Below are 25,090 nucleotides of genomic sequence, written 5' to 3'. Positions count from 1 at the left end.
GTGTTTTCTTCTAGAAGTTTGATGGTTTTAAGGCTTAAGTTTACATCTTTTATCCATTTTGAGTTGATTTTTTTTTGTATCTTTGTATAAGATAAAGGTCCAATTTCATTCAGTTGCATGCAGAAGCCAGTTTTCCCGACACCATTAATTGAAGAGACTGTTCTTTACTCATTGCATCTGCTTGAAAATTAGTTGACCATATGTTTTTGGGTTTACTTCTGGACTATTATTTTCCATTGGTCTATGTGCCTGTTTTTATGCCAGTACCAAACCATTTTGATTACTGTAACTTTGTAGTCTCACTTAAAATCAAATAGTATGATTCCTCCACATTCATTTTTCTTTTTTAGAATTGCTTTGGCTATTTGAGATCTTTTGTGTTTCCATGTGAATTTTAAAATAGTTTTTTGAGATTTGATGGGGATTGCACTGGATCTGTATAGTGTTTTGGGTAATTACCAGTATTAATTCTGCCAATCCATGAACATAGGATAGCTTTCTATTTACTTATGTCTTCTTCAATTTCTTTTATTGCTGTTTCATGGTATTTTGTGTACAGGTTTTGCACATCTTTGGCTATGTTTATTCATAAATGTATGAGTTTTTTTATGTGATCATAAATGGAATGTATCTAGGTGTGCTCAGGGTGCTAAGGGGCTACAGAGAAGAAGTACCTAGCTCAGTCTGAGAGGTCTTCCTAGGACTGGACATAGGCAAAGGAAGCTGCAGATGCAAAGAGAAGAGAAATACAGCATGCCCTATCTAGAGACCAGTGGGTCCCATGACCAGGGAATAAGCTTGGCTTAGGGGAGGCACCACAGAACTAAACCTGGGTCACTGAAGGCTTTGAATCCCATATGAAGGCATCTGGACTTTACCTTGGAACAATGCAGAGTTATTGAATGATCTTAATTAAGTAGGGAGGTGACACTTGCTGAATTAACTGCCCCTCCCACTTTTCCACTGCGATTGGCTTGATTTTTATGACACTACTTGTCTCAAATTTCCTCATTGTGGTTTATATGCATACTTCCTCTCCATCTGGCCCACAAGGTAAACCTTGGGTTGTTTTTATTTCTATGACCCCAAGGTGCCTTTCAGCAGTTGTTGTACAGTAGGTGCAGTGCTGGGTGGCTGTTTAATATATAGGATTAAACATTGAATTCCTAGAGACTCCCCCCACCCAGAATCCTACAGAGGTATATCTGCTGCTCTGCAATAAAACCTGGTTGCTTTTCTGAAGCTTTCCAGAATTTCCATCTTGTGAACAGATGGCATTGTTTTCATATGAAGAGCAGAAGATTTCATGTATTCAAACACCAAAAGCTTGAGAAAGCACACAGAGCCTGGGTAGTAATTATAATGGGGGAAAAGACATGATGTGTCGACAGACTCTTGAGTGATGTAAGAATTCAGTGGCAGCTCTGGCCTATAATCTGGACTCTGCAGGGGTGTACTGAAGTGGCAATTGAGGGGTGGAGTGTGCACGGATGTGGTACTGAAACAGGTGCTGGGCCCAGCTAGGGTTCATTTACAAGCATGGATGAATTGTGTTGTCTCTAGATATATGAAGTTTGTATTATGTACTTGGCCCTGAGAATACAGAGATGAAGAGTCCAGTCCCTGACTTCGGGGCTTGCAGCATGGTGGTGGAGACAAATTCATGGAAGATCTGCACAGAAAATGAGAACAGAGAGTAAAGGGCTCCTAACCCAGCCTGGAGATCAGGAGGGTCCCAGGAAGGCGACATCTGAGCATCTCATGAAGTCTGGGAGTTGGCCAGGAGAGGGGTGGGAGGACTGGGGGCATATGGCTCAGTTGGTAGAGTGCTTGCCTCACATGCACAAGGCCCTGGGTTCAATCCCCAACAACACACACACACACACACACACACACACACGGGGGGGGGGGGGGAGTGAGGCACAGTAAGGGACAGGTAATGGCATTCCAGACTGAGGGAGGGCAGCAAGGGCACAGAGGTCCCAGGGGTGAGGTGAGTACAGAGAAGTCATGCAAGCAGCTCAGCATAGGTGGATAGGGCAAGGAATAGAAAAGAAATGGCAGGAAGCTGAGGCAGGAGGATCACAAGTTTGTGGACGACTTAGCAAGACCCTATCTCAAAACTAAAAATTAGAAGAGCTGGGGATGTTGCTCAGTGGCAGTGCTCTTACTTAGAAAGTGCAAGGCCCTGGTTCTACCCCCAGCACCGTCCCCCCCCACCCAAAAAAAAAAAAAGAGGCCAGAAATGCAGGCTGGAGGCTAGAAAATACCTGAGCATAGAGGACTACCTGAGCACAACAACACACAGGTTCATACAAATCACCTGCAAAACAAGGTGTATCATATCAGTAAACCTGTTCACGAGGTTGAGAGAGTGAGTTTGTTTGGTAACAGAATCACACTGCCAATATCAACAGTTCGCATGTAGGAGGGATTGTTCCTTTAGCCACTTAATCTAAACACATACTTAGAGCATGAGCTAAGTGCCAGGCACCCGAAGCTCCACCCATGATGAGTCTTGACAAAATGACTAGCGTTGGGCACACTGGCTAAAGTGAGTCCTCCGTAGATGGTTATTGAATGAATAAATAAACGTATTCAATTTGAGCCCCTGACCAAAGAGCTTATAGTCCAGCGGTGACTCAGATAAGAAGATTATTATAATAGCAAATGATTACAGTTAGGTTGGAGCAGGGAGTTCATCCAAAAATATCTACAAGGGCCAGGCAACAGGAGTAGGTAAATGAAGAGATCTCCAGGCACAGGGCAACCAGTAACGATGGGGACTACAGCAGGCAGAAAATGTGTGTCCCTTCTATGAGGGAACAGGTGATGGTCAACTCCAGGCAAATTAGGATTAAAAAAAAAGAAGCCACCTATGATGAGCTGCTTGAATGACTTCTCTGTACTCACCTTACCCCTGGGACCTCTGTGCCCTTGCTGCCCTCCCTCAGTCTGGAATGCCATTACCTTGTCCCTTACTGTGTCTCATTTGTACTTTTAATCAAGTGAAATACTGATGTCTAAATTCATTGCTCACACATGCCCAGGACTCCAGCATGAGTGCCTTTGGGTAGTAAGACATAAGACCTGACAACCTGGCTTTCAGAATGAACATGACATGGGACTCAAAGGGGGAGACCACAGCCCTTGCAAACAAGAGGGCAAACAGCATTAGCTGCTGCCTGCTGCCAAGAGTCCCTCCTGGCAGCCCACCAGGCTCCTGTGTGCCTTTAGGTTAGTCTCCAGCCTTCTTAGGCCTGGATCAGGCTCCAGGGCATTCCTAGCCCAAACCTACCACAACCTGTGTGGCAGTTCCAATACCCTGGCCATGGGGATCTGTTTGGGGCTGTTTGTTCTGCAGAAGGAAACAGGAGAGCGCAGAGTGTTGGAATCGTTCTGCACCACGGCCTCCCCCACCACATGAAAGCTGCTGAGCAAACAGTGAAATCAAAGATGATTATACACTGCTGGAAACCCGCGTGCTTCCGCCTGGACTGTCTCGCTGCCAAACTGTTATGTAAGCCACAGCCCCACACAGGCCTGGAACCAAACAGAGATGCCATTGAAATCCCTTCCAGGACCTGCTTCTCACCTACAGCTTCCCCAAACCCTGCCTACCTGGAGTGGAGGGCCTTGCACACTCTGTGGCTGACAAGCGGCTTTCTCATTCATTTTGGGATTGCCCTCTCTATTCCCTTCCAACACAGAGATATGGGTGGGTCAGACCTGGGAGTTTACTTTGGTCTGATTCCAAGTGACTAAGACATTTTATTCTGGAAAACTTCATCTGGCAATCTGAGAGAGATGGTTGTTTTTCACCCTCCTAAGTGAATAATTCACTTGAGCTGTTTAGATACCAGAACTGAACAAGTAGCTCCTGGAGGCCCTGATGACCTCTGGGCCAGAGATGGCCTGACCACACCACTCTGACAACCAATACTTATTTCTATTTAGGGATTCTGGGAATGTCCCTCAGCCCCAAACCACGTAAATGAACTTATAAAAGTTTTTCCTCTAGTGTGTTGATGATCAGGGCAAATTAGTTGAATTCTCAGGGCTCTAGTTTTTCTTTCTACATCACAGGGTTGGAAATACCCAGTGGTTCCTATAACAGTTGCATGAGAGGTTTTATTTTTGAAATCAGCTTTTTGGCACTATGCTAATCACAACCGAGACAATTCCCAGGCTTTTTAGTGTTGTGATGCTCAGGACTTTATTCATGTCTATTCAACGCCGGGCTTCCACTGTTCTTCCTTTGGCACCATAGCCTGAGTGAGGGGCTCAGGTCTCAAGCAGCAGGGGCCTGAACTTCGGGGAGTCTGAGGACACCTGTATTGGAGCTAAGGCTCGAAGGCTGTGTGTCTTTGTGCTGTGTTCGGTTAATTTCCCTTCATTTTCTTACACTATTTAAAATGCACATGACTTCTAAAGGGGTCCATTCTGGCTTGGGAGAATGGCTGATCATTTCTGCCCCTTTCTTGCTCCATCATGGTAGAGGTGAATGGAAACCCTTCCCTGATTGGTGAGATTACTCCCCAGGAGTGAAGAGCTGGACTTGAATCCCAGGGCTCTGTTAGCTCCTTTGGCTCTCACCTCTCTCCATTAACACTGGAGTGGGAGGGCCTCACAAGCCAAGACACTTGGGCATTTGTTCAATTTTCTCTTTCTTATAATGACCAAGGTGTCAGATCTAGTGATTGATGCGGAGTCCTTGTTTCAGGAACAAGGCCAGCAAGTTCATGCTCTTTGTACCGGTATTTTGAAAGAAAAAGAAAAGAAAACTCAAACCGAAAAAGGATTTGCCTTTTCTATAGGAGGAATAGTCACTAGGTCTCTAACTTCAGATAAGAGAAGGGATTTTTGTTGGGGGGGAGGCACCCGGTAATTGCTATAGGAGAGAGAGGGAGAGAGAGAGAGAGAGAGAGAGAGAGAGAGAACACTCCAAGTACCCTGAGAGCTGTTTTGAAGAAGTACTGTATTGCACTGTAACACAACATGAATGTAAGAAACTGCCATCCCATGGTTTGCATCTACATTTGGGAACCAACCTGCGATCATAGCCCCCTTCTTCAAGGAAACTTTGTTTTCCCACCATGCTTCAAGGTGGTCTTTGGGAAACAAAATGTGTGTCTGAATTCATTACAGAATACAATACTTTTATTCTGCCAACTCTCCTGGTCTACTGGGATAAAAGTCTCTGCGGCTGGACCTCAGTGACCTTTGAGTTAAAATACCTGGATGAGTGAGCTCATCCAGCCCAGCTTTCTGGATAATCATTCAACTCATGTTGACCAGCCTTTCTACACTGGTATCTAAAAGATACCAACCACACAGTGTGTGGTTGGCTTGGGACCTGGATAATCAAGCCTTTCTGAGTACCTTTTCTTCTCTGCCTGCTTAGGGTTGATGGTCTGCCTGCCTTATACATTGTCAGAGAAGCAGTCTTTCTCTTTGGACCCTCAGATCTTCAGGCAAAGGGATGAGAGCAACTTTGGACCAAGGGGGGTGGATTCTTCATAAAATATGCTTTCCTAATCTGGGTGGGGGTGGGGAGGTCAGAGCAGATAATCAGAAGGAGCGACCCAGTCTTAATTTGGAGGCTGCATCAACACCCTCCCCTACCATGGAGCACAACTAGAGTGGGAGATTCAGCACCAGAGAACATGTTTATATGCTTGAGAATGAACGGAATAAGAGACTGATCTGAATTCATGACAAGACTTCTAAAAGTCCCTTCTTCAATTCCAAGGGTTACAACTGAAATTCAACAACTCTCAAGAAATAGACAAAGCAGGCTAGTCAGGAACTTGTAGTTCAAATGTCTCTAATTCCCAAACATATATAAGTAGGGGACACATGATTTTTGTCAGTTATGCATTATCAATGAAATTTTAAAAATTAAGCATCAGGCATCACAATTTAGAGATACACAAACATTCTGGTAACAATTTTGAAATTTCTGGACTAAATTTGAGTCATTAATTGCCTGCTAGTTTAACTTAGACCATCAGTTTCTGTATGAAATATGTATGTGGCTTAGAGAATGCATTTTTAAATGTAATTTAAAAAATCTTTAAGTTTACAGAAAAATTGCAAAAAGGTACAGAGTTCCCATTTACCTCTCACTTGATTTTCCCTATAGATAACATCTTCCATGAATATGGTACATGTGTTACAAATCAATATTGATACATTATGATTAACTAAAGTCCATACTTTAGAGAATGGTGATTTTACAGAAAAATAGGATTAAAATTCCTCAGAGGCATTTTAACTCAGGCGTCCATATGGCAGAGAGAAGGCCTTTGCTGACTTTGGATCACGCCCCTTACAACACTGGCTGTGTGCTGCTTTCCTGTGTTCCTTCTTCAAAGAGAAAAACATTTTCCGGTCTAACCCTGCTTTTCCACTGTGAAGCAATCCCTGCACCTCTTTATCTAAAAATTATTTCATAACAGCAATGCAAACAACTGGCTTGGAGACTTTAGAATTAAATAAACTGAGTCTCAGTTCTGCAATTTGTAAGCTATTAGTTATCAAGCCTCAATTTTTCATAGGTGAAATGGAAGCAACAATAATGTCTTCTTCACTGATTTGCCATGAGGATTGAAAGTTGTTTTCCTGGAGCACTTAGCACAGATCCAGGCGTACAGTAATAGTTCAATAACGGTAGCTATCAGTAAGCTTAAAATCTGAGGCCCTTTTTGGAATGCAACCATGCTCAACAGGCTGGTCAATGAGTATCTAGTTCCATTTGGTGAAAAATGGCTTTTTCAACAAATATCAGTTTCAAAGGTCAGATGGGAAAAGAGAAATAGTTGTATAAGCATAAACTTAATTGCCTGAAGAATTTTCTTCAAATTGGAAAAACAAGGCAATTATTGAGCCTACTGATGTGAAAACCTTTGAGGAATTACAGACCTTTTTGCTCTACCATTCTGCATGAAGGATTGAATATCAGTGAATGTTTAGAGCAGCAGATATCTCCACTGAAGGCATTATTGAGGAAGAAATGGTGTCTCAGGGCTAATTAGGAACATTATGGAGACCTGCCCCAATGCCTGCCTATTCCCTACCTCCCATCTCATCATCTCAACACGTCTTCCAATACTGAAGCATGTGGACCTCCTGCAATGTATCGAACAGGCAGGCTCTCTTGGCCTGCCATGCTCTTGTGTGCTCCACTCCTGCCTGGGTGCTTCCTGCAGCCTCACCTGGCTGACATATTTTTTAAACCCCAGTTCAGGCATCACCTCCTCTAGAAGGCCTTCCCAAGGCACCACCATGTTTGGTTACCACTGCTCCTGTTGGCTCCCAACCTACAAACTTGCAGCATGTAACCCCTTTCTCACCCCTTTCCTTCATTCTGCTCTGAGTACCATTGCTACTCAAGTCTAGTGTGTTCCCCAGAACTTGATGAGGGCTCAAAAAATGCCAGTGCCTGTTCTCTGATCATCCACAAGCCCAAGGGCTTTTGAGGCTTCTCCAAACCCTAAAGTGGAAGCAGTCACAAGAAGCACCCAGATGTGGTAAAAGTTGCATCTCTAAACCTGTAGTATAAAGGAGAAGACCTTAAAAGTTTCTCTTTAAAGTATATAGCCAGGGTTGGATTCAATAGTAAGAGGTAAATTATTTTGGGCAATGGTTCCTGGGCTTCAGTGCATGAAACCATGTTAATCTGTTGTGAAGTTTCACAGATAACAAGTTTTCTTCTCAAGAACTTCTCTCCTCATGTATGAACATGCTCCATGCCATGAACAAGTTCTCTAGACTAAGAAGTCTCAGGAGGGTTCCTGCAGTCTGCCTTCTTCGATTCTCCTAGGATAGATGCTTCCTCTGCCACTGCCTACCTTCCTAAAAATTGAGGCTATTCTCCTTAGTTTTGCTGATGAAACAAAAATGAAGTGCTATCTTTGATGTCACACAGCCAATAAGTTCTGAAATTCAGATCTGGGCCCATCTGTCTGATCCTAGTGTATTTACCCAAAACCTTCTTCAGTAACTGGCACCTCTTTATGTTGGAGGCTTGGTGCCCAGAAAGACTCCCCCTGGATGATGCTGAGCTAGCACATCAGGTCGATTTTACATGTACAGGTCCAGGCTAGGGCTCAACAGTGCCCTTTTACCATTCAGGAAGTACTTTGCGCCATCTGATTCTCTTCCCTCTTTATCCTGTGAATCCCTCTGGTGCTGGGCAGGAAGACAGGATTCCAGGGTGAATAAAGAAGGATCTTTACACCTAATCATATTACAACTTACCCCACAGTAGGACCCTCTCCGCACCTGCACTTTACAATAGAATTAATTCCCTACAGTAGAAATAGTGCCAGGGGTATAATAGGTCTACCAAAACTCTCTTAGAATTGATAAGTTTGACATGAACTTTGCATTTCTTTAGAGATAAATAGGTCATTGCTGGTGTTTGGGAATAATTTTTAATATGTAAGGTTATTAGTTATAATTTGGTTATTCTCTTGACATGAAATTTAGTCTTATATAAAACATCCACCACCGGACACTTATATAACTCTTTGTTTAAATTTTTAGCAGGTCGTGGCTTATAAGTCAAGGAAACACTGTACCTATAGCTGCAGTACAGAGTCCTGTGCAAAGAGACCCTGGGTCCGGCAGCTCAGGATTCTCCTCGAAAAATTCTACACACTGCCCTGAGCCGTGGCCCTCCCGTCCTTGGGCTGGATAGCCACTGGGAAGAGGTGAGCCGGCTGTGTCCAGGAGGGTGCTCCACGGTTCTGTCAAGCATCTGCGCTTGGGAAAGATGTTGTTATTTCTTTCAGATTAATCATCTCAGCTGGCAACATTCTTTCTCTTCAAAGCGGAGAGCCAGCTCAGAGGTCAAATATGAGCTGATTCAGAAACGAAAGCCCATCGCACAGTGATACAAACAGACAGAAGCTAGAGACAGATCCATACAGATTTTTCTGACTTTTGCAGTTTTAGCCCCAGAGAAAGTGCAGCCTTGCTGTGCCCTCCCTGGGAGATTATTCTGTGGTTTTGGCACAAGACGACAACCTAGGGTGGAAAGCGAGGTCTATGGATATGGTTGCCTTTTCTCCGCGAAGCCAACTAGTGCCTTGTTTTTCTGTGAGCCTGCCACTGTGGGAAAATTGGTAGAGTGTAAAGTTTCCCTCTTTGTCCCCAGCGCACTTCATTTACCAGCGAGCCAAGTTGGGAACAGAGCTGCCTCTCACACAGCCCATGAATGACTCTGTTTTCTCAGGACAGCCTCTGCCTGCCCATTGTCTAACTGTCATGGCCTCTTGTATAGGTGTTCCCTGCAGCCCGGGCTGTTATGTAATGCCTGGGCAGGGGACATGGCGTGAGAGCAAGAGATCAGAGAGAGGAAAAATCCAGAGGGTAACCAAGACCGCAACGTCTTCCTGGAGAAGGGCGGGGGGGTGCTGTCCTTTTGTCAGCTCCCTTCCTCTGGCTTGTTTGCCTGAGTGATAAACTCTGCTGGCATACGAGGGCTCACAGCTGGCTTGAGCCAGCACTTCTGTTTATATCCGTAAGACAGGACATGCTGTACCCTCATGGCAGGGCAGCTGCCACCTAGGTCCTCCTGCAAGACTCACAAGAAATCCTTCCCGGATTTCCTCTCCCAAGACCTAGAAGGAAAGGACTTTTCCCCTTATTAGGTCCCACTTTCTATTGCTCCCTTCTGTAACCTTGTTGGCTCAATGAGCCTCTCGACCCTACTTAGAGAAGCACAAGCCTTCCCCAGGATTGCCTATGGCAGTTTCCAGGTTGCCTTGACTTTCTATCAAGTTCATGGTCAAGAGGCAGCCACCATTTGGCATTGAGGAATGGAGCTATTGTCCCCACATCTGCATCCCCTGGATGCTATGTTCTCGGCTCGTTTCCCATCATATCCCTTGGCCACGCTGCTGTATTGCAGTGAGATGAGGGGAGGTGGAGGTGACGCCTATCATTCTTTCTCTCTCTGCTTCAACATTTTCCTCAAGCTTGCTCTGCAGAGTACTGGCCCTGACACTATACGAAGATGCTTTATAATTATAAAGTAATATTGGATTTCATAGCTACATATTTTGGGAGAACACTGCATACTTTACCCACTCTTAGAAAGTCACAATGCATGTTTTGTGATGAAAACATGAAATGCTTGCCGTAGAGAAACCTGTATCACTTTCATGTGACACTTCCCAACTTCCTTGACCATTAGGCTACAATCTCTAGGAAAACAGACACTTTGCTTATATTGTTTGTGGTTGAATTTGCGGTTCACAGTGATGGTGTGGGTGTTCCATAGATGTCTTAAATTAAATTGAAGTGAATTTAATTAATTTCCTTTCCAAGTCATGTCTATTAACAGAACAATGTCATAGTAGGTACTTTGGTGAATGCTTTTTGTCTTTCACTCATTCTATCCATTATAATAAAGAGGGAACAAAAGCACAGAGAGGTACAAGATGAAATTTTCTGGTCTTCACATAAGAACAGGCTGCATGTGGTGGATCACCCAGCCCTGTGAACGCATCCAACCACCAAGAGCCCTCCCAAGGGGGAAGGCATTCGCCCACCTCTGCTATTCACATGGACCACATTCTGACCCTTCCCACCCACACTGCTTTGCAAACCTTGGTGCTTTGATCCCTTGGCTTTGGGGCTATCTCATAATAGATTCTTCTGCATTCTCCCTTATTATGAAATCCCTTTAAGAAACACAAACAAGCAAAACAACACACACACACACACACACACACTTTTTTTTTATAACTGAGACTTTGGTGTCTGAAAACTGAAGTTTTGTATCAGATTCTGCTATTGTCTGACTGTGGAATTTTTAGAAATTTCTTCTATCAGAACCTCATTCTGTACTCTGTAAGATGAGTACAGTGACATCACCTCAAAGAGTTTTGGGGGGAATTAAATGAGCATGGAAGGCCCTACCACAGCATGTGGTGTTTGGCCAGTGCCTGGCACGTGGATAATCTTACTGTGGTAGCTCCTGCCCTTGGGCCTTGCCCTTTCATGCCAACGTGATTTGGGCAGCAGCCCACCTCCAGGTGCGCCTCTTTCCTCCCTCTGGTTGGTTGGCCCCAGGAGACTCAGCTGGCAGGGCCTCTGGTCCACACCTCTGCTGTCTCTAGGGACTTTTCTCATCTGTGCCCTCATTTCCTGCAGCTTTCACCAGCCCCTTGGATTCACCACTTTATGTCTCCTTCGAGGCCCCAGAGAAGAGGGTAACCCCTCATGAGTGTAGTTTATAAAATTCTAATGTATCAACTCACTTCATCCTTATAACACTTCTCTGCAGGCCGGTATCTTTCTGCATATCAAAAATGTCACAAATAACTGGCTTAATGTAATGCAACCAAGGGCCAGAGGCTGGATTTGAACACAGGTCTGGCTTCAGATGCTAGTCTCTCCTCATCACCTCTCCACAGTGGCTGCCTGGATTACTGTGAAGCAAATGGGAAGGAGACTCCTACCCTCTGGGCCTCTCAGGATTTGCCATTGTTATTACTTTCCTACCTCCACTTAAACTTCACACAGCAATAAAAGACCTGGAAAGAAAGGGCAGAAGAATGAGGGAGGAGGAAAGAGCAAGGTTAACCATCCCTTCCACTGCATGTCCCAGATTCTGTGCTGCTCCTTGATGCAAGGGTCCCTAGACTCCCCTTTCTAGCACAGTGGAGCATGGGATGCCTATGCTCATGTCCAATAATAACAAAGATGTCCAATGAAACATGCAGAAGAAAATTCTAATTATAACACTTGAAAGCACTGTATAGGAAATCTGTTACATTGTCAATGACTAAACTACCTCAGAACCCTCTATAAAGTCTTGTTTAGTCCTTGTTCTATTGAGAAGAACACACACACACACGCGCGCGCGCGCACACACACACACACAAACACACACACACAGATGTATCCTTATGGCACTGAAGTAAAGAATTGCCCAATGGTGGTCTCCCTATTTTTTTAATAGCACATCCTATAACAAATATATAAAGCCACATGACACATTCTATATCATCTAATTTCAAGGATACCTTTGGCTTATAAACCACAGAGCCTATAGATGTGAGTTACTGTGAAGGAATAAAACATGGTCCAGAGCAGAAGTCATCAAAAGGCACAGTAACCCTAGGGCAGCACCATGGACAGTCACCCACCTGTCTTGAGATCTTGGGAGCCCAATGCCCTAGAAATACAGGAAGAAGCAGAGGAGAGAAAGAGATTTCTTGGTGATAGGAATCAGGCACTATGAAAAGTAAGGCTTTCGTATTTTTCTGTGGGCTAGGGAATGCCCTTTCTAGAGAATCAGAAATGGCCACCCCTTTCCTTCTGCTATGGATCAGGCACCGCTTTTCACATGCTTCTCATCCTTCTCAATCACTTTAATTATTCTTTCTTTCTTCTGCCTTCCAAGAGCCCCAAAAATATATACCCTGTATTATTTTCCCACAGTTGTGTCAATACAGGGTTTAAACCCTCTGACTTGCCCTTTCACTCTACCACTCTATCATCCAAGGGCATGTATAGAATCTCAAATTTCCACTTTTTAATTTTAACAGAAAAGGCATTAAATAATAATTCTAGTCTGAAGTCTGGTAAAGGTGTTATCCCTATATATTCTTGCTTGAAAATTAAAAACCCCTCAAAAAATGTGGCTTAAAACTTTTTTTTTCCCCCAGAAATCTGCAATTTGTGCAGGGTGTGAAAGGAATATCTTACCTGGTGTCAGTTGGAGCTATCTTGAGTTGCATGATAGACATTTGAGTGAATGAGCCCTCAGGGTTTACAGCTCCCAAACTTTGTCTGTCAGTTGGGTGGGAAAGAGGCAAAACCAGGGACTGAAATAACTGTGGTTCTTTGGGCATTTCACTCTCCTCCTCCCTTCCCCTTCCTCTCCTTTTCTCTCTTCTCCTTTCCCTCCAGACCCCACTTTATCCCTCCATGTGATATCTCTACATGGGCTCAGCATGCAGCTTCAGGGTGCTAGCCTTCTCAGAGTAGTCCAGTGTTCCCAAGGTATATTGCCTTTTTATAACCCAGCTTTAGAAGTTCCTCATGTCACTTCCCTGACATTGTACCTACAGCAGCAGTCACAGGGCCCATTTAAACTTGGGGAGAGGGAAGATAGATTTCACTACTTATTGAGGAGCCACAAGGTTCTAGAACAACATGTGATACTAAAATAAACGTGTAGATACGTTTTGAAAGTTCAGTCTGCCACAAGAGGTAAGTCAATGAGAGGATATCAATGTATTGGGTTGCTGGTTTCTGAGCCCTCAGACACTGGACTTTTCTAATGCCTTTTGAGGTTTATAAGTTGTAATAAAATGAAGCAGTAAAACAAAATTGGGGCCAAGTCCATTGTGAAAATGGTCTGCTCTCTTCTTCCTTCTTCAAACCCAAGTGACAGACAAAGTGGCAGGCACTGAAACAGGTGCCACCATTTCTATTGGTCAGAAAGTCAAGGGAAGCTGACATGTTTAGATCAAAGGCAAAGAAAATGGATGGTGATCATTAGGATTGATGTCTGGATGCAGAAAACCTGGCTAATGATTGCTCCAACAGCTGAAATCACCAGATTTTTAATTTCTGCTGAGGGAAGAGTTTACTCTCAGTAACTGAGGGAATGGTTCCACAAAATAAATATAAGGAAGTGGTAAGCTTGTGGGATAAGGGAAGGCATAAAAGGCCCTAGGTTCCAATTCCACTAGTGAGAAAGGTAATGTATAATCAAGGAACATATTTTAAAATGGAGCACCATGCTATGGGACTTAGTAAGAAAACAGATGTGTGATGGGCTGAGAAGATGGGAAAAATGTTGAAATATATGAGATGAGGGCTCTTGGAGAAAAAGAATTCAATATCAATATGCCTATCTGGATATGTAAAAAAAACGTTTAAAGAAATATAATTGATATTTATAAGTTGGAAAATTCAATGGATCTTCAAAATATAATAATGCTCTTAGATATTATTAAAAATTCAGAGACAAAAAAACTCAAGAAAGAACAAAACAAATTGAAATGACAAAGATAGCGAGAAAGTACACATTCTAATTATTCAATTCAGTTTTTCAACTATTTTTTTGAGAGCTGATTAAATGCTACCAGTAAGCTGGAGTGCCTTCAAGTGAAGATGACAGACAAAAATATTTCAATATGATGTATTATGTGTTTTGATTGGGCTCTGCTATGGGAGCACATTGAGGGGTCACTTAGACTGTACTGGGGAGGCTCTGGAAAATGATTCATGAGAAATAAGTATGAGTTAAGCCAATGAAGAGCTGAGAGAAAAAAATTCAAAAGTAAAGACTTGAATTTCTTTTCTCCATTCATTCCATTAACCTAGTTCAAATTAGGATTCAAGGAATGAGTGGAAGTGTAATATATTTGGTAATTTCAGACTATAAACCTCACAAAAGAGAACAGTGGGAAATGAAGCTTGACAGGTAGGCAAGGGGCAGATTATGGAGAGTTTTATAAACTGTGGCAAGGAGTTTAGCCTGTCAGTAGACAAGAGGAAAACTCCAAAGAGCTTTAAACAATCTGTGTCAATGTTTGATCAGTCTATGAAGGATGGTCTAGAGAGAATGGAGGTGGGACCCGTTAGGAGGCCAATGTAGAACCTCAGATTCATGGAGATGAGAGACCACATTAGAACTGGCAGAGTGGAAATGTCTGGGGCAGGGACAAATTTGAGAAATACTAATTACAAGACTCATCAAACTTGGTGATTTGGTATAGGATGCAATGAAGAATGACACCTAGAATTCTAGTATAGGCCTCTGGGAGGATGCCGTGCCACCAAATGAGGACGACAACACAGCAAAGGGAAACAAACCATAAGGGAGAAGGAGAGGCAGAGTTCAGGGTGGGGCATGTCGAAGCTCAATTGACCGTAAGCAGACCCATCTAGTGTTTCATTCTGGGCAATCATCTGATAGTCTTCCACCATCCCAGAGACTCTTGGAAAGAAACTAGACTGGTTTTGAAGTTGTGAATCTCTTATAAGACTTTAAAGAAGAGAGCTGAGGATGGAGGCCCTGGATTTGCTCATGTGTTCCAATCTTACCATTTAAAAATTATGTCTTGAAGATGAAAATTGGACAGGAAAGATACTCTGTAGTACGTTGGATGGGGAATTTTTAGGTGGAGAAATGTAATCCATTCAGAAACTATTTCCATTAGCATTTCTCTTACCTATTCTTGGTCTTATTTAAAATACTGTCTGAACACTTACTATGCCAGTTGCTAAGGATATAAAGATGAATGAGATATGAAGAATATTCTTAAGGGACTAGCAAGTTGAGAATTAAATCACTTTGAATTCTGAAGCAACAATGCAAAAGTCTGGTTTAATTTTAAATGATCTGTTTCTAAAATTAAGGCAATATGGTTGAATGCAAATAAAGGACTTCTTTGATGTATTCTAGATTTATTTGCCCAGATAAATTAATTGGCCCCCACCCAGTTTGGGGAAAAAAAGGGAAGTTAGATAATTCAGAGCAATTTTCCTATTTAGGATAGCTAGGAATCCTATCTTAAATAAAAAGAGAGAGGAAAAGATAATAAAAGAGTGAGGAATTACTGAAACCATTTGGAAGCTTAAGGAAATAAACTGGAAGATGTTACACTGGGAATATTTGACAGTTCATCAGGGGTTGCAGAAAGGATAAGAGACTGGCTTAAAGGAATGGACTGCAGTCCAAGGTGAGGAGGGATTGTAATTCCCCTATTTTGTGTTGAGACATTGAAGAAGTAAGGATAAAGCAAAACTAGATAAGGCTTCCCAAAATAAAACAATCCCAACTACCTAGTAGGAAAAAATGCAAATCCTCTGTAAATGGAGGATACTTTTCTAAAACAATTTTGCACAATGTTATTAGTACATAATTTTAAAATAGTCATGTTTGGTGGAAATTGATAAGCTAATTCTAAAATTTCTGTGGAAATGCAAAGGGCTAAACACATCTAAGACTCTTGAATAAGAACAAAGCAGAAAGACTTGCTTTTCTGGATATGAAGACAAATTAAAAAGTTACAGTACTTAAGATTCTGGGGTTGGATCAAGAATAGACAGAACAATGAGGGAGATTCAAGATGGCAGATTAAACAGACACTAGTATGGCAATATGTAAATCAATGGATGTGTAACTGATGTGATTCTGCAATCTGTGTATGGGGTGAAGGTGGGAGTTCATAACCCACTTGAATCAAAGTGTGGAATATGATATGTCAAGAAACTTGTAATGTTTTGAACAACCCACAATAAAAAATTAAAAAAAAAAACCCACCTTAAAAAAAAAAAGATGGCAGATTAGAGGAAGGCCACATTTCCTGTGGCTTGGGACTCAAGCGTGGGAACACTACTTCTTAGTGAGGTGAATGAAAGAAGGAACTCACTAATATTCAATATCAAGACAGTCAGAGAATCTTTAAAGACTTAGAAATTTGAGGGCATTGAACAAAGAACATAAAAGAGTTCATAGGGGCCAAGTTGGTTGCAACAGCAGAAATGGCACCAGTTCATTGCAGAGGGGAGATACAACACAGAGAGAAAAAACAAAATGAACAAATTTGGCATAAAAAAACCTGTAGATCAGAAAATCAGTCTGAACTTAGCTGATCATAGACTGCACAGCAAACTGGTGTTTGAAAAGTGCTCTGTGCTTCTCAACTGCTGAGCAAAGAACTAAGATGGGAAACTATCTTGAGGAGGCTGCACTGAAGCTTGCTGCTATGGGAGCCCAGAAGATTACAGCAAATACTGCCATTCTGTTCCAGCAAACATGTGTCATGTGGCCTGGGGAGTACCTAGAAGAATGTGAGTAAAACAGGCACAGAATTCAAGTCAGAAATATTGAAGGGAATGCAACATGCTTTCCTTTTGAGTCTGGCAGTTCATGACCAGTTGAAGAGGGCCAGGAACTTGAACAGACAGATGGGGTTACACTCAGGGACTAAGCCTGGGAAGGTCATATTCAAGGATAGCAGAGTGTGTGAGAACTGTGCAGGGTTGGCTCCCCTGTCCTAAGAGTAGAATTCTTGGGAGGCTCCTGAGATCCAGACTTCCAGCAGAGATTGGTATCTGTCTGGCCCCAGGGATGAGTTGATTGAATCTCTCCATAGCAGATACCACCTAATGAATCCTGTAAGAGCTGATTAGAATAAGCCACAACCACAAGAGCTCCCCTTTTAGAATTCTGCAGTAGCCCCACCCTGGGATTTATTGGTCTGATCTGTCCAGACAAAATTCCAGTTAAGGAAGTCAGTACAGGATAAAAGGAGAAATTCAGTACATACACAGAGGTATTGAAAAGAAACAAACAGAAATCTTGGAAACAGAAGACACAATACACCAAATAAAATATTAAGTTGAAAGCATATCTAATAAAGTAGACTATGATAAGGACAGAATATCAGAGCTGGAAGACAAGTGAGCAACCTTGAACATCCAGACAGTATTAAAGAAAAAGAAGTTAAGTAACTGTGTCCAAAATATGCAAGAACACTGGGACAACATCAAGAGGCCAAATATAAGAATAATTGAAATGGAAGAGGGTTGTGGGATTTAGACAAATTGAATGGATAACTTATTCAGGAAAATAATAGAAAAATTTCAAAACCATGAGAATGAGGTGGATATCCAGATACAGGATGAATTCAGACCCCCAAACAAGATTAAAAAAAAAAGAACCTCTCCTCAACACATTATAATTAAAATACTTAACATACAGACAAGTATAAAATCTTAAAAGTCTCTAGAGAAAAATATCAGGTCACTTTTAGAGTCAAACCAATCAGAATTACTTTTGATTTCTCAGCACAAACTCTAAAAACCCAGGAGCGTTTGGAATGATGTATTTCAAGCCCTGAAAGAAAGTAACTGTCAGCCAAGATGACTACATCTAGCAAAACTATCCTTCAGAATTGAAGAAGAAATAAAAACTTTCTAAGAGAAGCAGAAACTAAAAAAATTTATTACTACTAAACTGGCACTTCAGAAAATACTTAAACTGTACACACAAAAGAAATTAAAAATAAAGCCCAGATCTCACAAATGGACAAATCTCATTTGAAGAGTAGGTAAACAAAAGAGGAACAAGACCAAATTAAACATCAGAAACAAAATGGCAGGATTCAATAAAATCTCTCTATAATAACATTGAATGTAATCTCAACTCTCCAAGTAAAAGGCATGGCAGAAGGGACAAAAATCAAGACACTCTAATGTTGTTTGCAAGAAACTCACCTAACAGGCAAAGACAATCACAGGCTAAAAGTGAAAGGCTAGAAATTGATATGCTGTGCAAATAAAGCCCGAAAACAAGTAGGAATAGCTAACTTCATATCTGACAATGCAGATTTCAAATCAAGATTATTCAGAAGAGACAAAGAAGGTCACTTCAAAAATCCAATGATAGAACATGTTTTTGCCCCAAATGTTGGTGCACCTAATTATATTAAATAGACCCAACTCAAATTAAAGATTCAGATGGACCCCTGTACAATGATACTGGGTAATTTCAACACACCCCTTTCACCAATAAATAGGTCATCTAGATATAAATTCAGTAAAGATTGTGGATCTGAAAAAAAGTTATAAATCTAATAGATAGCTATAGAATATTTAACCCAACAACAGCAAAATACACTTTCTTCTCAGGTGCTTATGGAACCATATCCAAAATAGACCATAGTTTAGGCTACAAAGCAACTTGTAGCAAATAGGTGAAGGTGGTTCTAAAAGAAAAGTTTATACCTATGGGTGCCCATATAAGAAAATCAGAAAGATCTTAAAAAAAAACCTAAGGATGCATCTTGAGGCCCTTGGAAAAAAATTTCACCAATTTCAAAACCAGTGAAGGAAGGACATAATTAAGATCAGGACTGAAATCAATGAAATAGAGAATAAAAATGATTCAAAGGATCAATGATCAAAGAGTTGGTTCTTTGAAATGATAAACAAGATTGATAAACCCGTAGCCAAACTAACCCAAAAGAAAAACCAAAAAGACACAAATTAATAGAATTAGAGATGAAAAAGGGGAAACTACTGCAGATATCACAGAAACTCAGAGAATCATTAGGGACTATTTTGAAATTTTAAACTCCAATAATTGGAAAACCTAGAAGAAATGAATATATTTTCAGACACATGGGACCTGCCAAAATTGAATCAAGAAGCACATAGAAAACCTCAACAGACAAATAACTAGCAATTAGATAGCAGTGGTAATAAAAAGTCATTAAAAAAAAAAGTTCAGGACAAAGTGGATTCTTAGCTGAATTCTACCAAATCTTTAAGGAAGAACTAATGCCAATACTCCTCAAATTATTCCATGAAATAGAAAGGGATGAAACACTTCCAAATTCATTCTATGAAGTCAGTATCGTATTTATACCCAAATCAAATAAGGACACATCAAAGAAAGAAATAATCCAAACTCAGAAAGTCAGGTCATGTTTTTTTTCGTAGGTGTAAGCTAGAGAGGAAAAAGGGAAAAAAAATGTTGGAGGGGTGGTCTCATTAAAATCAAAGGGAAGTAAGTAGAGTAGAGAAAAGGGAGCAGGAAAAGGGAAGGAGGGAGGGAAAGGGAAATACTGTATTGCTGTATTGTGTACATGTATGAATATGCAACAATGAATCCCACTGTTAAGTACAACTATAATGCATCAATAAAAGTATGGAAAAGACACCAAAATATCATTATACATCACAACAAGAAAAAATGTTGTGTATTAAATTATAAACAATAACTTCCCCCACACCTCAAGAAAAATCAGACCAATGAAATTTTTTAAAAATCCCATATGGGCATCCCATATTATTTATTTGGGTAGTAAGAAAAGATGGTCTTCTCAACAAATATACTAAGACATTTGGGATATTCATACTGAACCCCCCCCAAAAAAAAGAAAGAAAGAAATTCAACACATACCTCATACCATCATAAAAAGCAATTTCGGGCATAAGTTATATTGAAATATGAAGGCAAAACAATAAGCCTCTAAGAAGACAATTATAGGAGAATCCAATTATCAAAGAATCCAATTATCAAAGAATCCAATTATAACCTATAATCCAATGATAACTTTTTAAATAGAACACAAGTAATACTAATCACAGAGGAAAGACACATTAAAAGTAATAACTTCTGTTCATCAAAAGACAACATTCAGAGAGTGAAAATAATAGTTATGGAATATAAGATATTTGTAATATACATAACAGACCACTTATTTGTATCCAAATTACATAACAAAATATCACAAATCAGTAGGGGGAAAACCAATATAAAAAAGGAATGGTCACATCATAGAATATTCAAAGGGCAAATAAATATTAAGATACAATGACATGGCCCCCAGAACATGTAAAATTATAAATATTGAGAATACTAAGTATTGAAGAGGAGGTGGAGAAACCATTTCACTGATGGAAATACAGTTTCTTGGGAACATTGTTTGGTATTAACTCCTAGAGCACCTCAAGACCTAGAAACTACACTCTTAGGTACCTAGCCATAGAAATGTGAACACATGGGCACAAAAAGAGATATTTTCAAGAATTCTCACTATAGAATTATATTTTTATAAGAACCCCAAACTTGAAACCACCTGAAAATCTGCCAATAATAGAATGAATAAAAAAATTAGATTTTATTCATATCAGGAAACACCATAAAGAAAAAAATGAACATGAAAATCTATAGCCACAAATAATAACATGAATAAAGCTTGTGAACCTAATATTTAAGAAAGAGACAAAAAGAACACATGCTGTTTAATTCCATCCATATAATTTTTTAAATATAAGACTATGGTGTTTGGAATTAATACATAAGTGTTAAACTGCAAAGAAAAGCAAGTGATTTCACCTAAAGTCAGTTTTTTTCTTTAGAGAAGGAGATAATAATCAAAAGGGATCATAAGGGCACTTTTCTGGGGTTTTGGCAACATCTATTTCTTTTTTTTTTAATTTGTTATATTTAGATGTACAGGATAGTCGAGTGTATTTTGGCATACATATGTGAAGTATAACTTATTCTAATTAGGATCCCATTCTTGCAGTTGTACATGATGTGGCATTTCACTGTCATGTATTCATCTAGGAACACAGGAAAGTTATGTCCCATTCATTCCACTCTCTTTCCTATTCCTGTCCCCTTTTGCTTCCTTCATCCCCCTTTGTCTAATCCAATGAACTTCTATTCTTCCCTCTCCCTCCCCCTTATTGTGTACATATTGTACAGAACATTTGGCCTTTGTTTTTTTTGGGGGGGGGGGGATTGGCTTATTTCACTTAGCCTGATAGTCTCCAGATCCATCCATTTACCAGCAAATGCCATAAAGTCATTCTTTCTCTTTATGGCTGAGTAATATTCTATTGGGTATATATATACCACATTTCTTTATCCATTCATCTGTTGAAGGGCACCTAGGTTGATCTCATAGCTTAGCTATTGTGATTGAACTGCTATAAATGTTGACATTTCTCTGTCACTGTAGAATGCTTATTTTAAGTCCTTTGGGTATATACTGAGGAGTGGGATAGCTGGATCAAATGGTGGTTCTATTCCAAGTTTTCTGAGGAATCTCTATACTGCTTTCCAGAGTGATTGTACCAATTTGCAGTCCCACCATCAATATATGAGTGTACCTTTTCCCCCACATGCTCACTAACATTTATTGTTACTTGTATTCTTAATAATTGCCATTCTGACTGGAGTGAGATGGAATCTCAGCACAATTTTAATTTGCATTTCTCTAATTGCTAGAGATATTGAACATTTTTTCATATTTTTGTTGACTTCGTATTTCTTCTTCTGTGAAGTAGGTGTTCAGTTCCTTTGCCCGTTTATCGATTGGGTTATTTGTTTCTCTGGTGTTAAGGTTTTTGAGTTCTTCATATAATCTGGAGACTATTGTTCTATCTGAGGTGCAGGTGGGACAGATTTCCTCCCATTCTGTAGGCTCTCTCTTCACATTTTTTTATTGTTTTCTTTGCTGTGAAGAAGTTTTTTACTTTGATACCATCCCATTTATTGATTCTTGATTTTACTTCTTGCACTTCAGGAGTCTTGTTGAAGAAGTTGGATCCTAAGCCAACACAATGGCAACATCCATTTATTGATTTTACATAGACATTTGCTTTGTGATAAATCTTGAGCTGAATGTTTTTGTTTTGTGCAGTCTTTGGAAAGTGAGTATAGTTCACAATAAAAAATATTTTTCTCTCTTTCTGTCACACACACACACACACACACACACATGACTTAATACATATGTTAAGCACCTAATCTCATGTCTGCCACATAATAGATGTTTAAAGAACATGAGATCGCTTCTTGCCTCACATTCCATCTTTCTGCAGAGAGGAAAGAAAAGGAGAAAAATTAGAATTTTCATAAATATCTCACTTCCCAAGTAGAGGTATGAGCTTTCTTGCTGGCTTGCAACAATCTCACTGTCATGGCACTGCAATCCAAGGTAGAGTTTGAGACGAGAAGGAGAGATGTGGGCATGATGGTCTGAATTTGATTACCTCCTTGCATGAAGAAATCCCCACTAATAACTGAATTGCTAGAGCCCTATGCCCATTAACAGGAAATGTATTTGTTTATATTTTATTTATGACTGATGTAGAATCATGTATAACCAGAAGAATGAGAAATTATACTCCATTATAGAGGATGTATCAAAGTACATTCTACTGTCATATATAACTAATTAAAACAAACTTAAAAATTATTTTAAAAAGCCCAAAGCCTTAAATGATTACCTTTGCTGCAGATTTCAGTTAATCCCATAATTGCTTGGTGCTTATTTATAGAGTCAGAGAAGCAAGAGGTGGGCAGCAGAGGCATTATCCTCAATGCCTTTGCACTGTGGGGAGGAAGGGGCTGGCTGGGGTAGGGGTTGGAGCCGGCTGTGGGCTGTAGGGAGCTGCCCTACTCTTGCTCCAGCAGGCACATTCCAGTCTTCACCCCTGGGCTGGGTGTCAGTTTGTCACCATTCACTCTCAAGCGTCAGCTCCTCTTCCCCAGCTGATTGACACATTTGGAACTGGGGAAAAGGCTAATGATACTTGGGGAAAATACTTCAACTCTATCAGATGAGAAATTAAAGGCATCTATAAATCAAAGATCACCTTAAAATGGTCTCTGTCAGCACACCACTGCCCCCAGCATGCACAACCCATTCACCGAACAAAACAAAACAATCTTGGAAAGAGATGAAAAAAAATGAGATTCCGGGCCTGCAAATGAGTAACAAGTCCAAATAGTTGAAAACTGAAATCTCACAGGACCTCAGGGGCTTAACTTTCAGCTGATGTTGAAATTCCTCCTGTGACCTCAAAGGAAATTCTGCCTGTAGCAGAGATTTGATCTGCAAAAGGTTTCAAAGTAGGATTCCTTAAGGACTGAGATACTTGGAGAAAATACTTTTTTTCCAAAAAAAAAAAGGACAGGGGAAGGCAGCTGAACAGGGACATCTGGGCCCCACTTGCTTGGGCCCAGGTGATTAGGCAGCATCCTGTTGGTTTGGTAAGTGGAAATCTCCAAAAGCTAGGTTGTTAATTAGTTAACTCAGCACATGGATCTTGAGTATCCATAGAGTACTAGGGCTAGGTTAAAGGCAGGAGTTAGACTGGAAAACCTGAGAGACCATGCTTCTTATCCCAGGGAGCCTAAGCACAGAGGGACTGGACACAAAGCAGGCTCCAACTGGGCCAGAGACTGTGCAGGCCAGGATAGCCTTCAACCCTCCCTTTCTACAGCAGAAGTCTGGCAGGAGGGTCAAGAAGTGGAGAAGGAGGGGAGGAGGCTTTCATGGAAGCCCTATGTCCACAAGGACCCCATATATATATTAGTTGAGATGGGCCAGGGAAAAGGGGAACCCAGAAGTATGGCTGGGAGTATTGGTCATCAACAGAAATAAATAAACTGTCAAGAACTTAGAAAATTAGCTCAATACCACAACAAAGCCTTGAAAATAGTGAACCATAATAATACCACAGACTCTTATCTGACTACTTCTAGGGAGTCCAGAGCTAGAAGGAAGAGAAAATCAAATACTGTAGAAAGACTGACTGCCCTGAGAATAACCAACAAAGGCACACAGTGCTCGTCTGCTGAGAAGGGGGAGCTAAAGGTATGAGGTCCCCATCCATCTGGGGCAGAGATGAGATCCACACAGGGATGAGACTCACCTGCTGGTCTGATCTCAGTATGATTTCCAGGATGGATACAGCAGAGCCGTCTAAGAGGGGAACACTTTGTGGTCTTGTGCAGCCCTCTTCATGATCCTTAGCAAGCTTCTTTCCCCCACCATTTCCTCATTTTCAAAGCAGCAGAGAGATTGTAGCAATTCTGCGTCTATTACCTTCGTCATGCTCACTGCCCAAATTAAATAGTGGAATATCAGCATGTCCTCTGGGATTCTCCTCTAGGACACTATCTCAATACTCATAAGTGTTGTTTAGACAAAACAGAGCAGGGAGAATAAGACTTGAACATTTGTGGGAGGGGAATGTAGCCATGGGGTGGGGGCAGGGCCTGCCCTGCATAGGTTCTCACAGATGGCCCAAGGCCACTCAGATAAGACCCCAGTCAGCCTGGAATGCTGAGCAAAACAGAGATTTCTAAGTCCTTGCTGGACTGCAATGTACAGGGGTGCCCTGGTCATGGACAGCCCCACAGTGGAATTTTTCTCATCAAATGCTAAGACTTTTCTTCACCACTGCTATGTAGGATTAATAAGGACAGAGACTTGTTCATTAATCCTCTTTATTCCTCCCTGGGTATCTAGAACAAATGATGGGTCTTCACTTAATTCTTGTTCATAGAACAAATTTGTCAGCCACCAAATGTGTATTGGATGCCTATTGTATGATAGACACAATCACTCAATGCACAGTGTGGTTTTTAAGGTCCAAGGAACTTTCCAGGTAGATAATATTACAAAATTATTATCAACTGCTTTTACAAAATGGTCCATTAGATCAATATTTCTCCATGAATGGCTACAGCCCTGAAGTGAGGAGGCATGGAGAACCCCTCACTGCCTTCTCATGGGTC

The 25,090-nt window shown here is 41.0% G+C and overlaps 1 long non-coding RNA gene across 1 annotated transcript in view; it reads right to left on the bottom strand.

Moving 5' to 3' along the window:
• Positions 1 to 24,489, bottom strand: part of LOC124075914 (uncharacterized) — an 81,817-nt gene extending 57,328 nt beyond the window's left edge. Inside the window, exon 1 of the long non-coding RNA XR_006846212.2 lies at positions 24,223 to 24,489. This is a non-coding gene — a long non-coding RNA (uncharacterized LOC124075914). The remainder of the gene's footprint in view (positions 1 to 24,222) is intronic.
• Positions 24,490 to 25,090: the final 601 nt, after the last annotated feature.

The sequence above is a fragment of the Marmota monax genome, unplaced genomic scaffold, assembly GCF_021218885.2.
Source record: "Marmota monax isolate L192 unplaced genomic scaffold, Marmota_monax_Labrador192_F-V1.1 WCK01_AAM20220418_F8-fsc00209, whole genome shotgun sequence".
NCBI classification, from domain to species: Eukaryota; Metazoa; Chordata; class Mammalia; order Rodentia; family Sciuridae; genus Marmota; species Marmota monax.
Note: the sequence above shows the minus strand (reverse complement) of the source record. Positions and strands in the feature narration are given on the sequence as shown.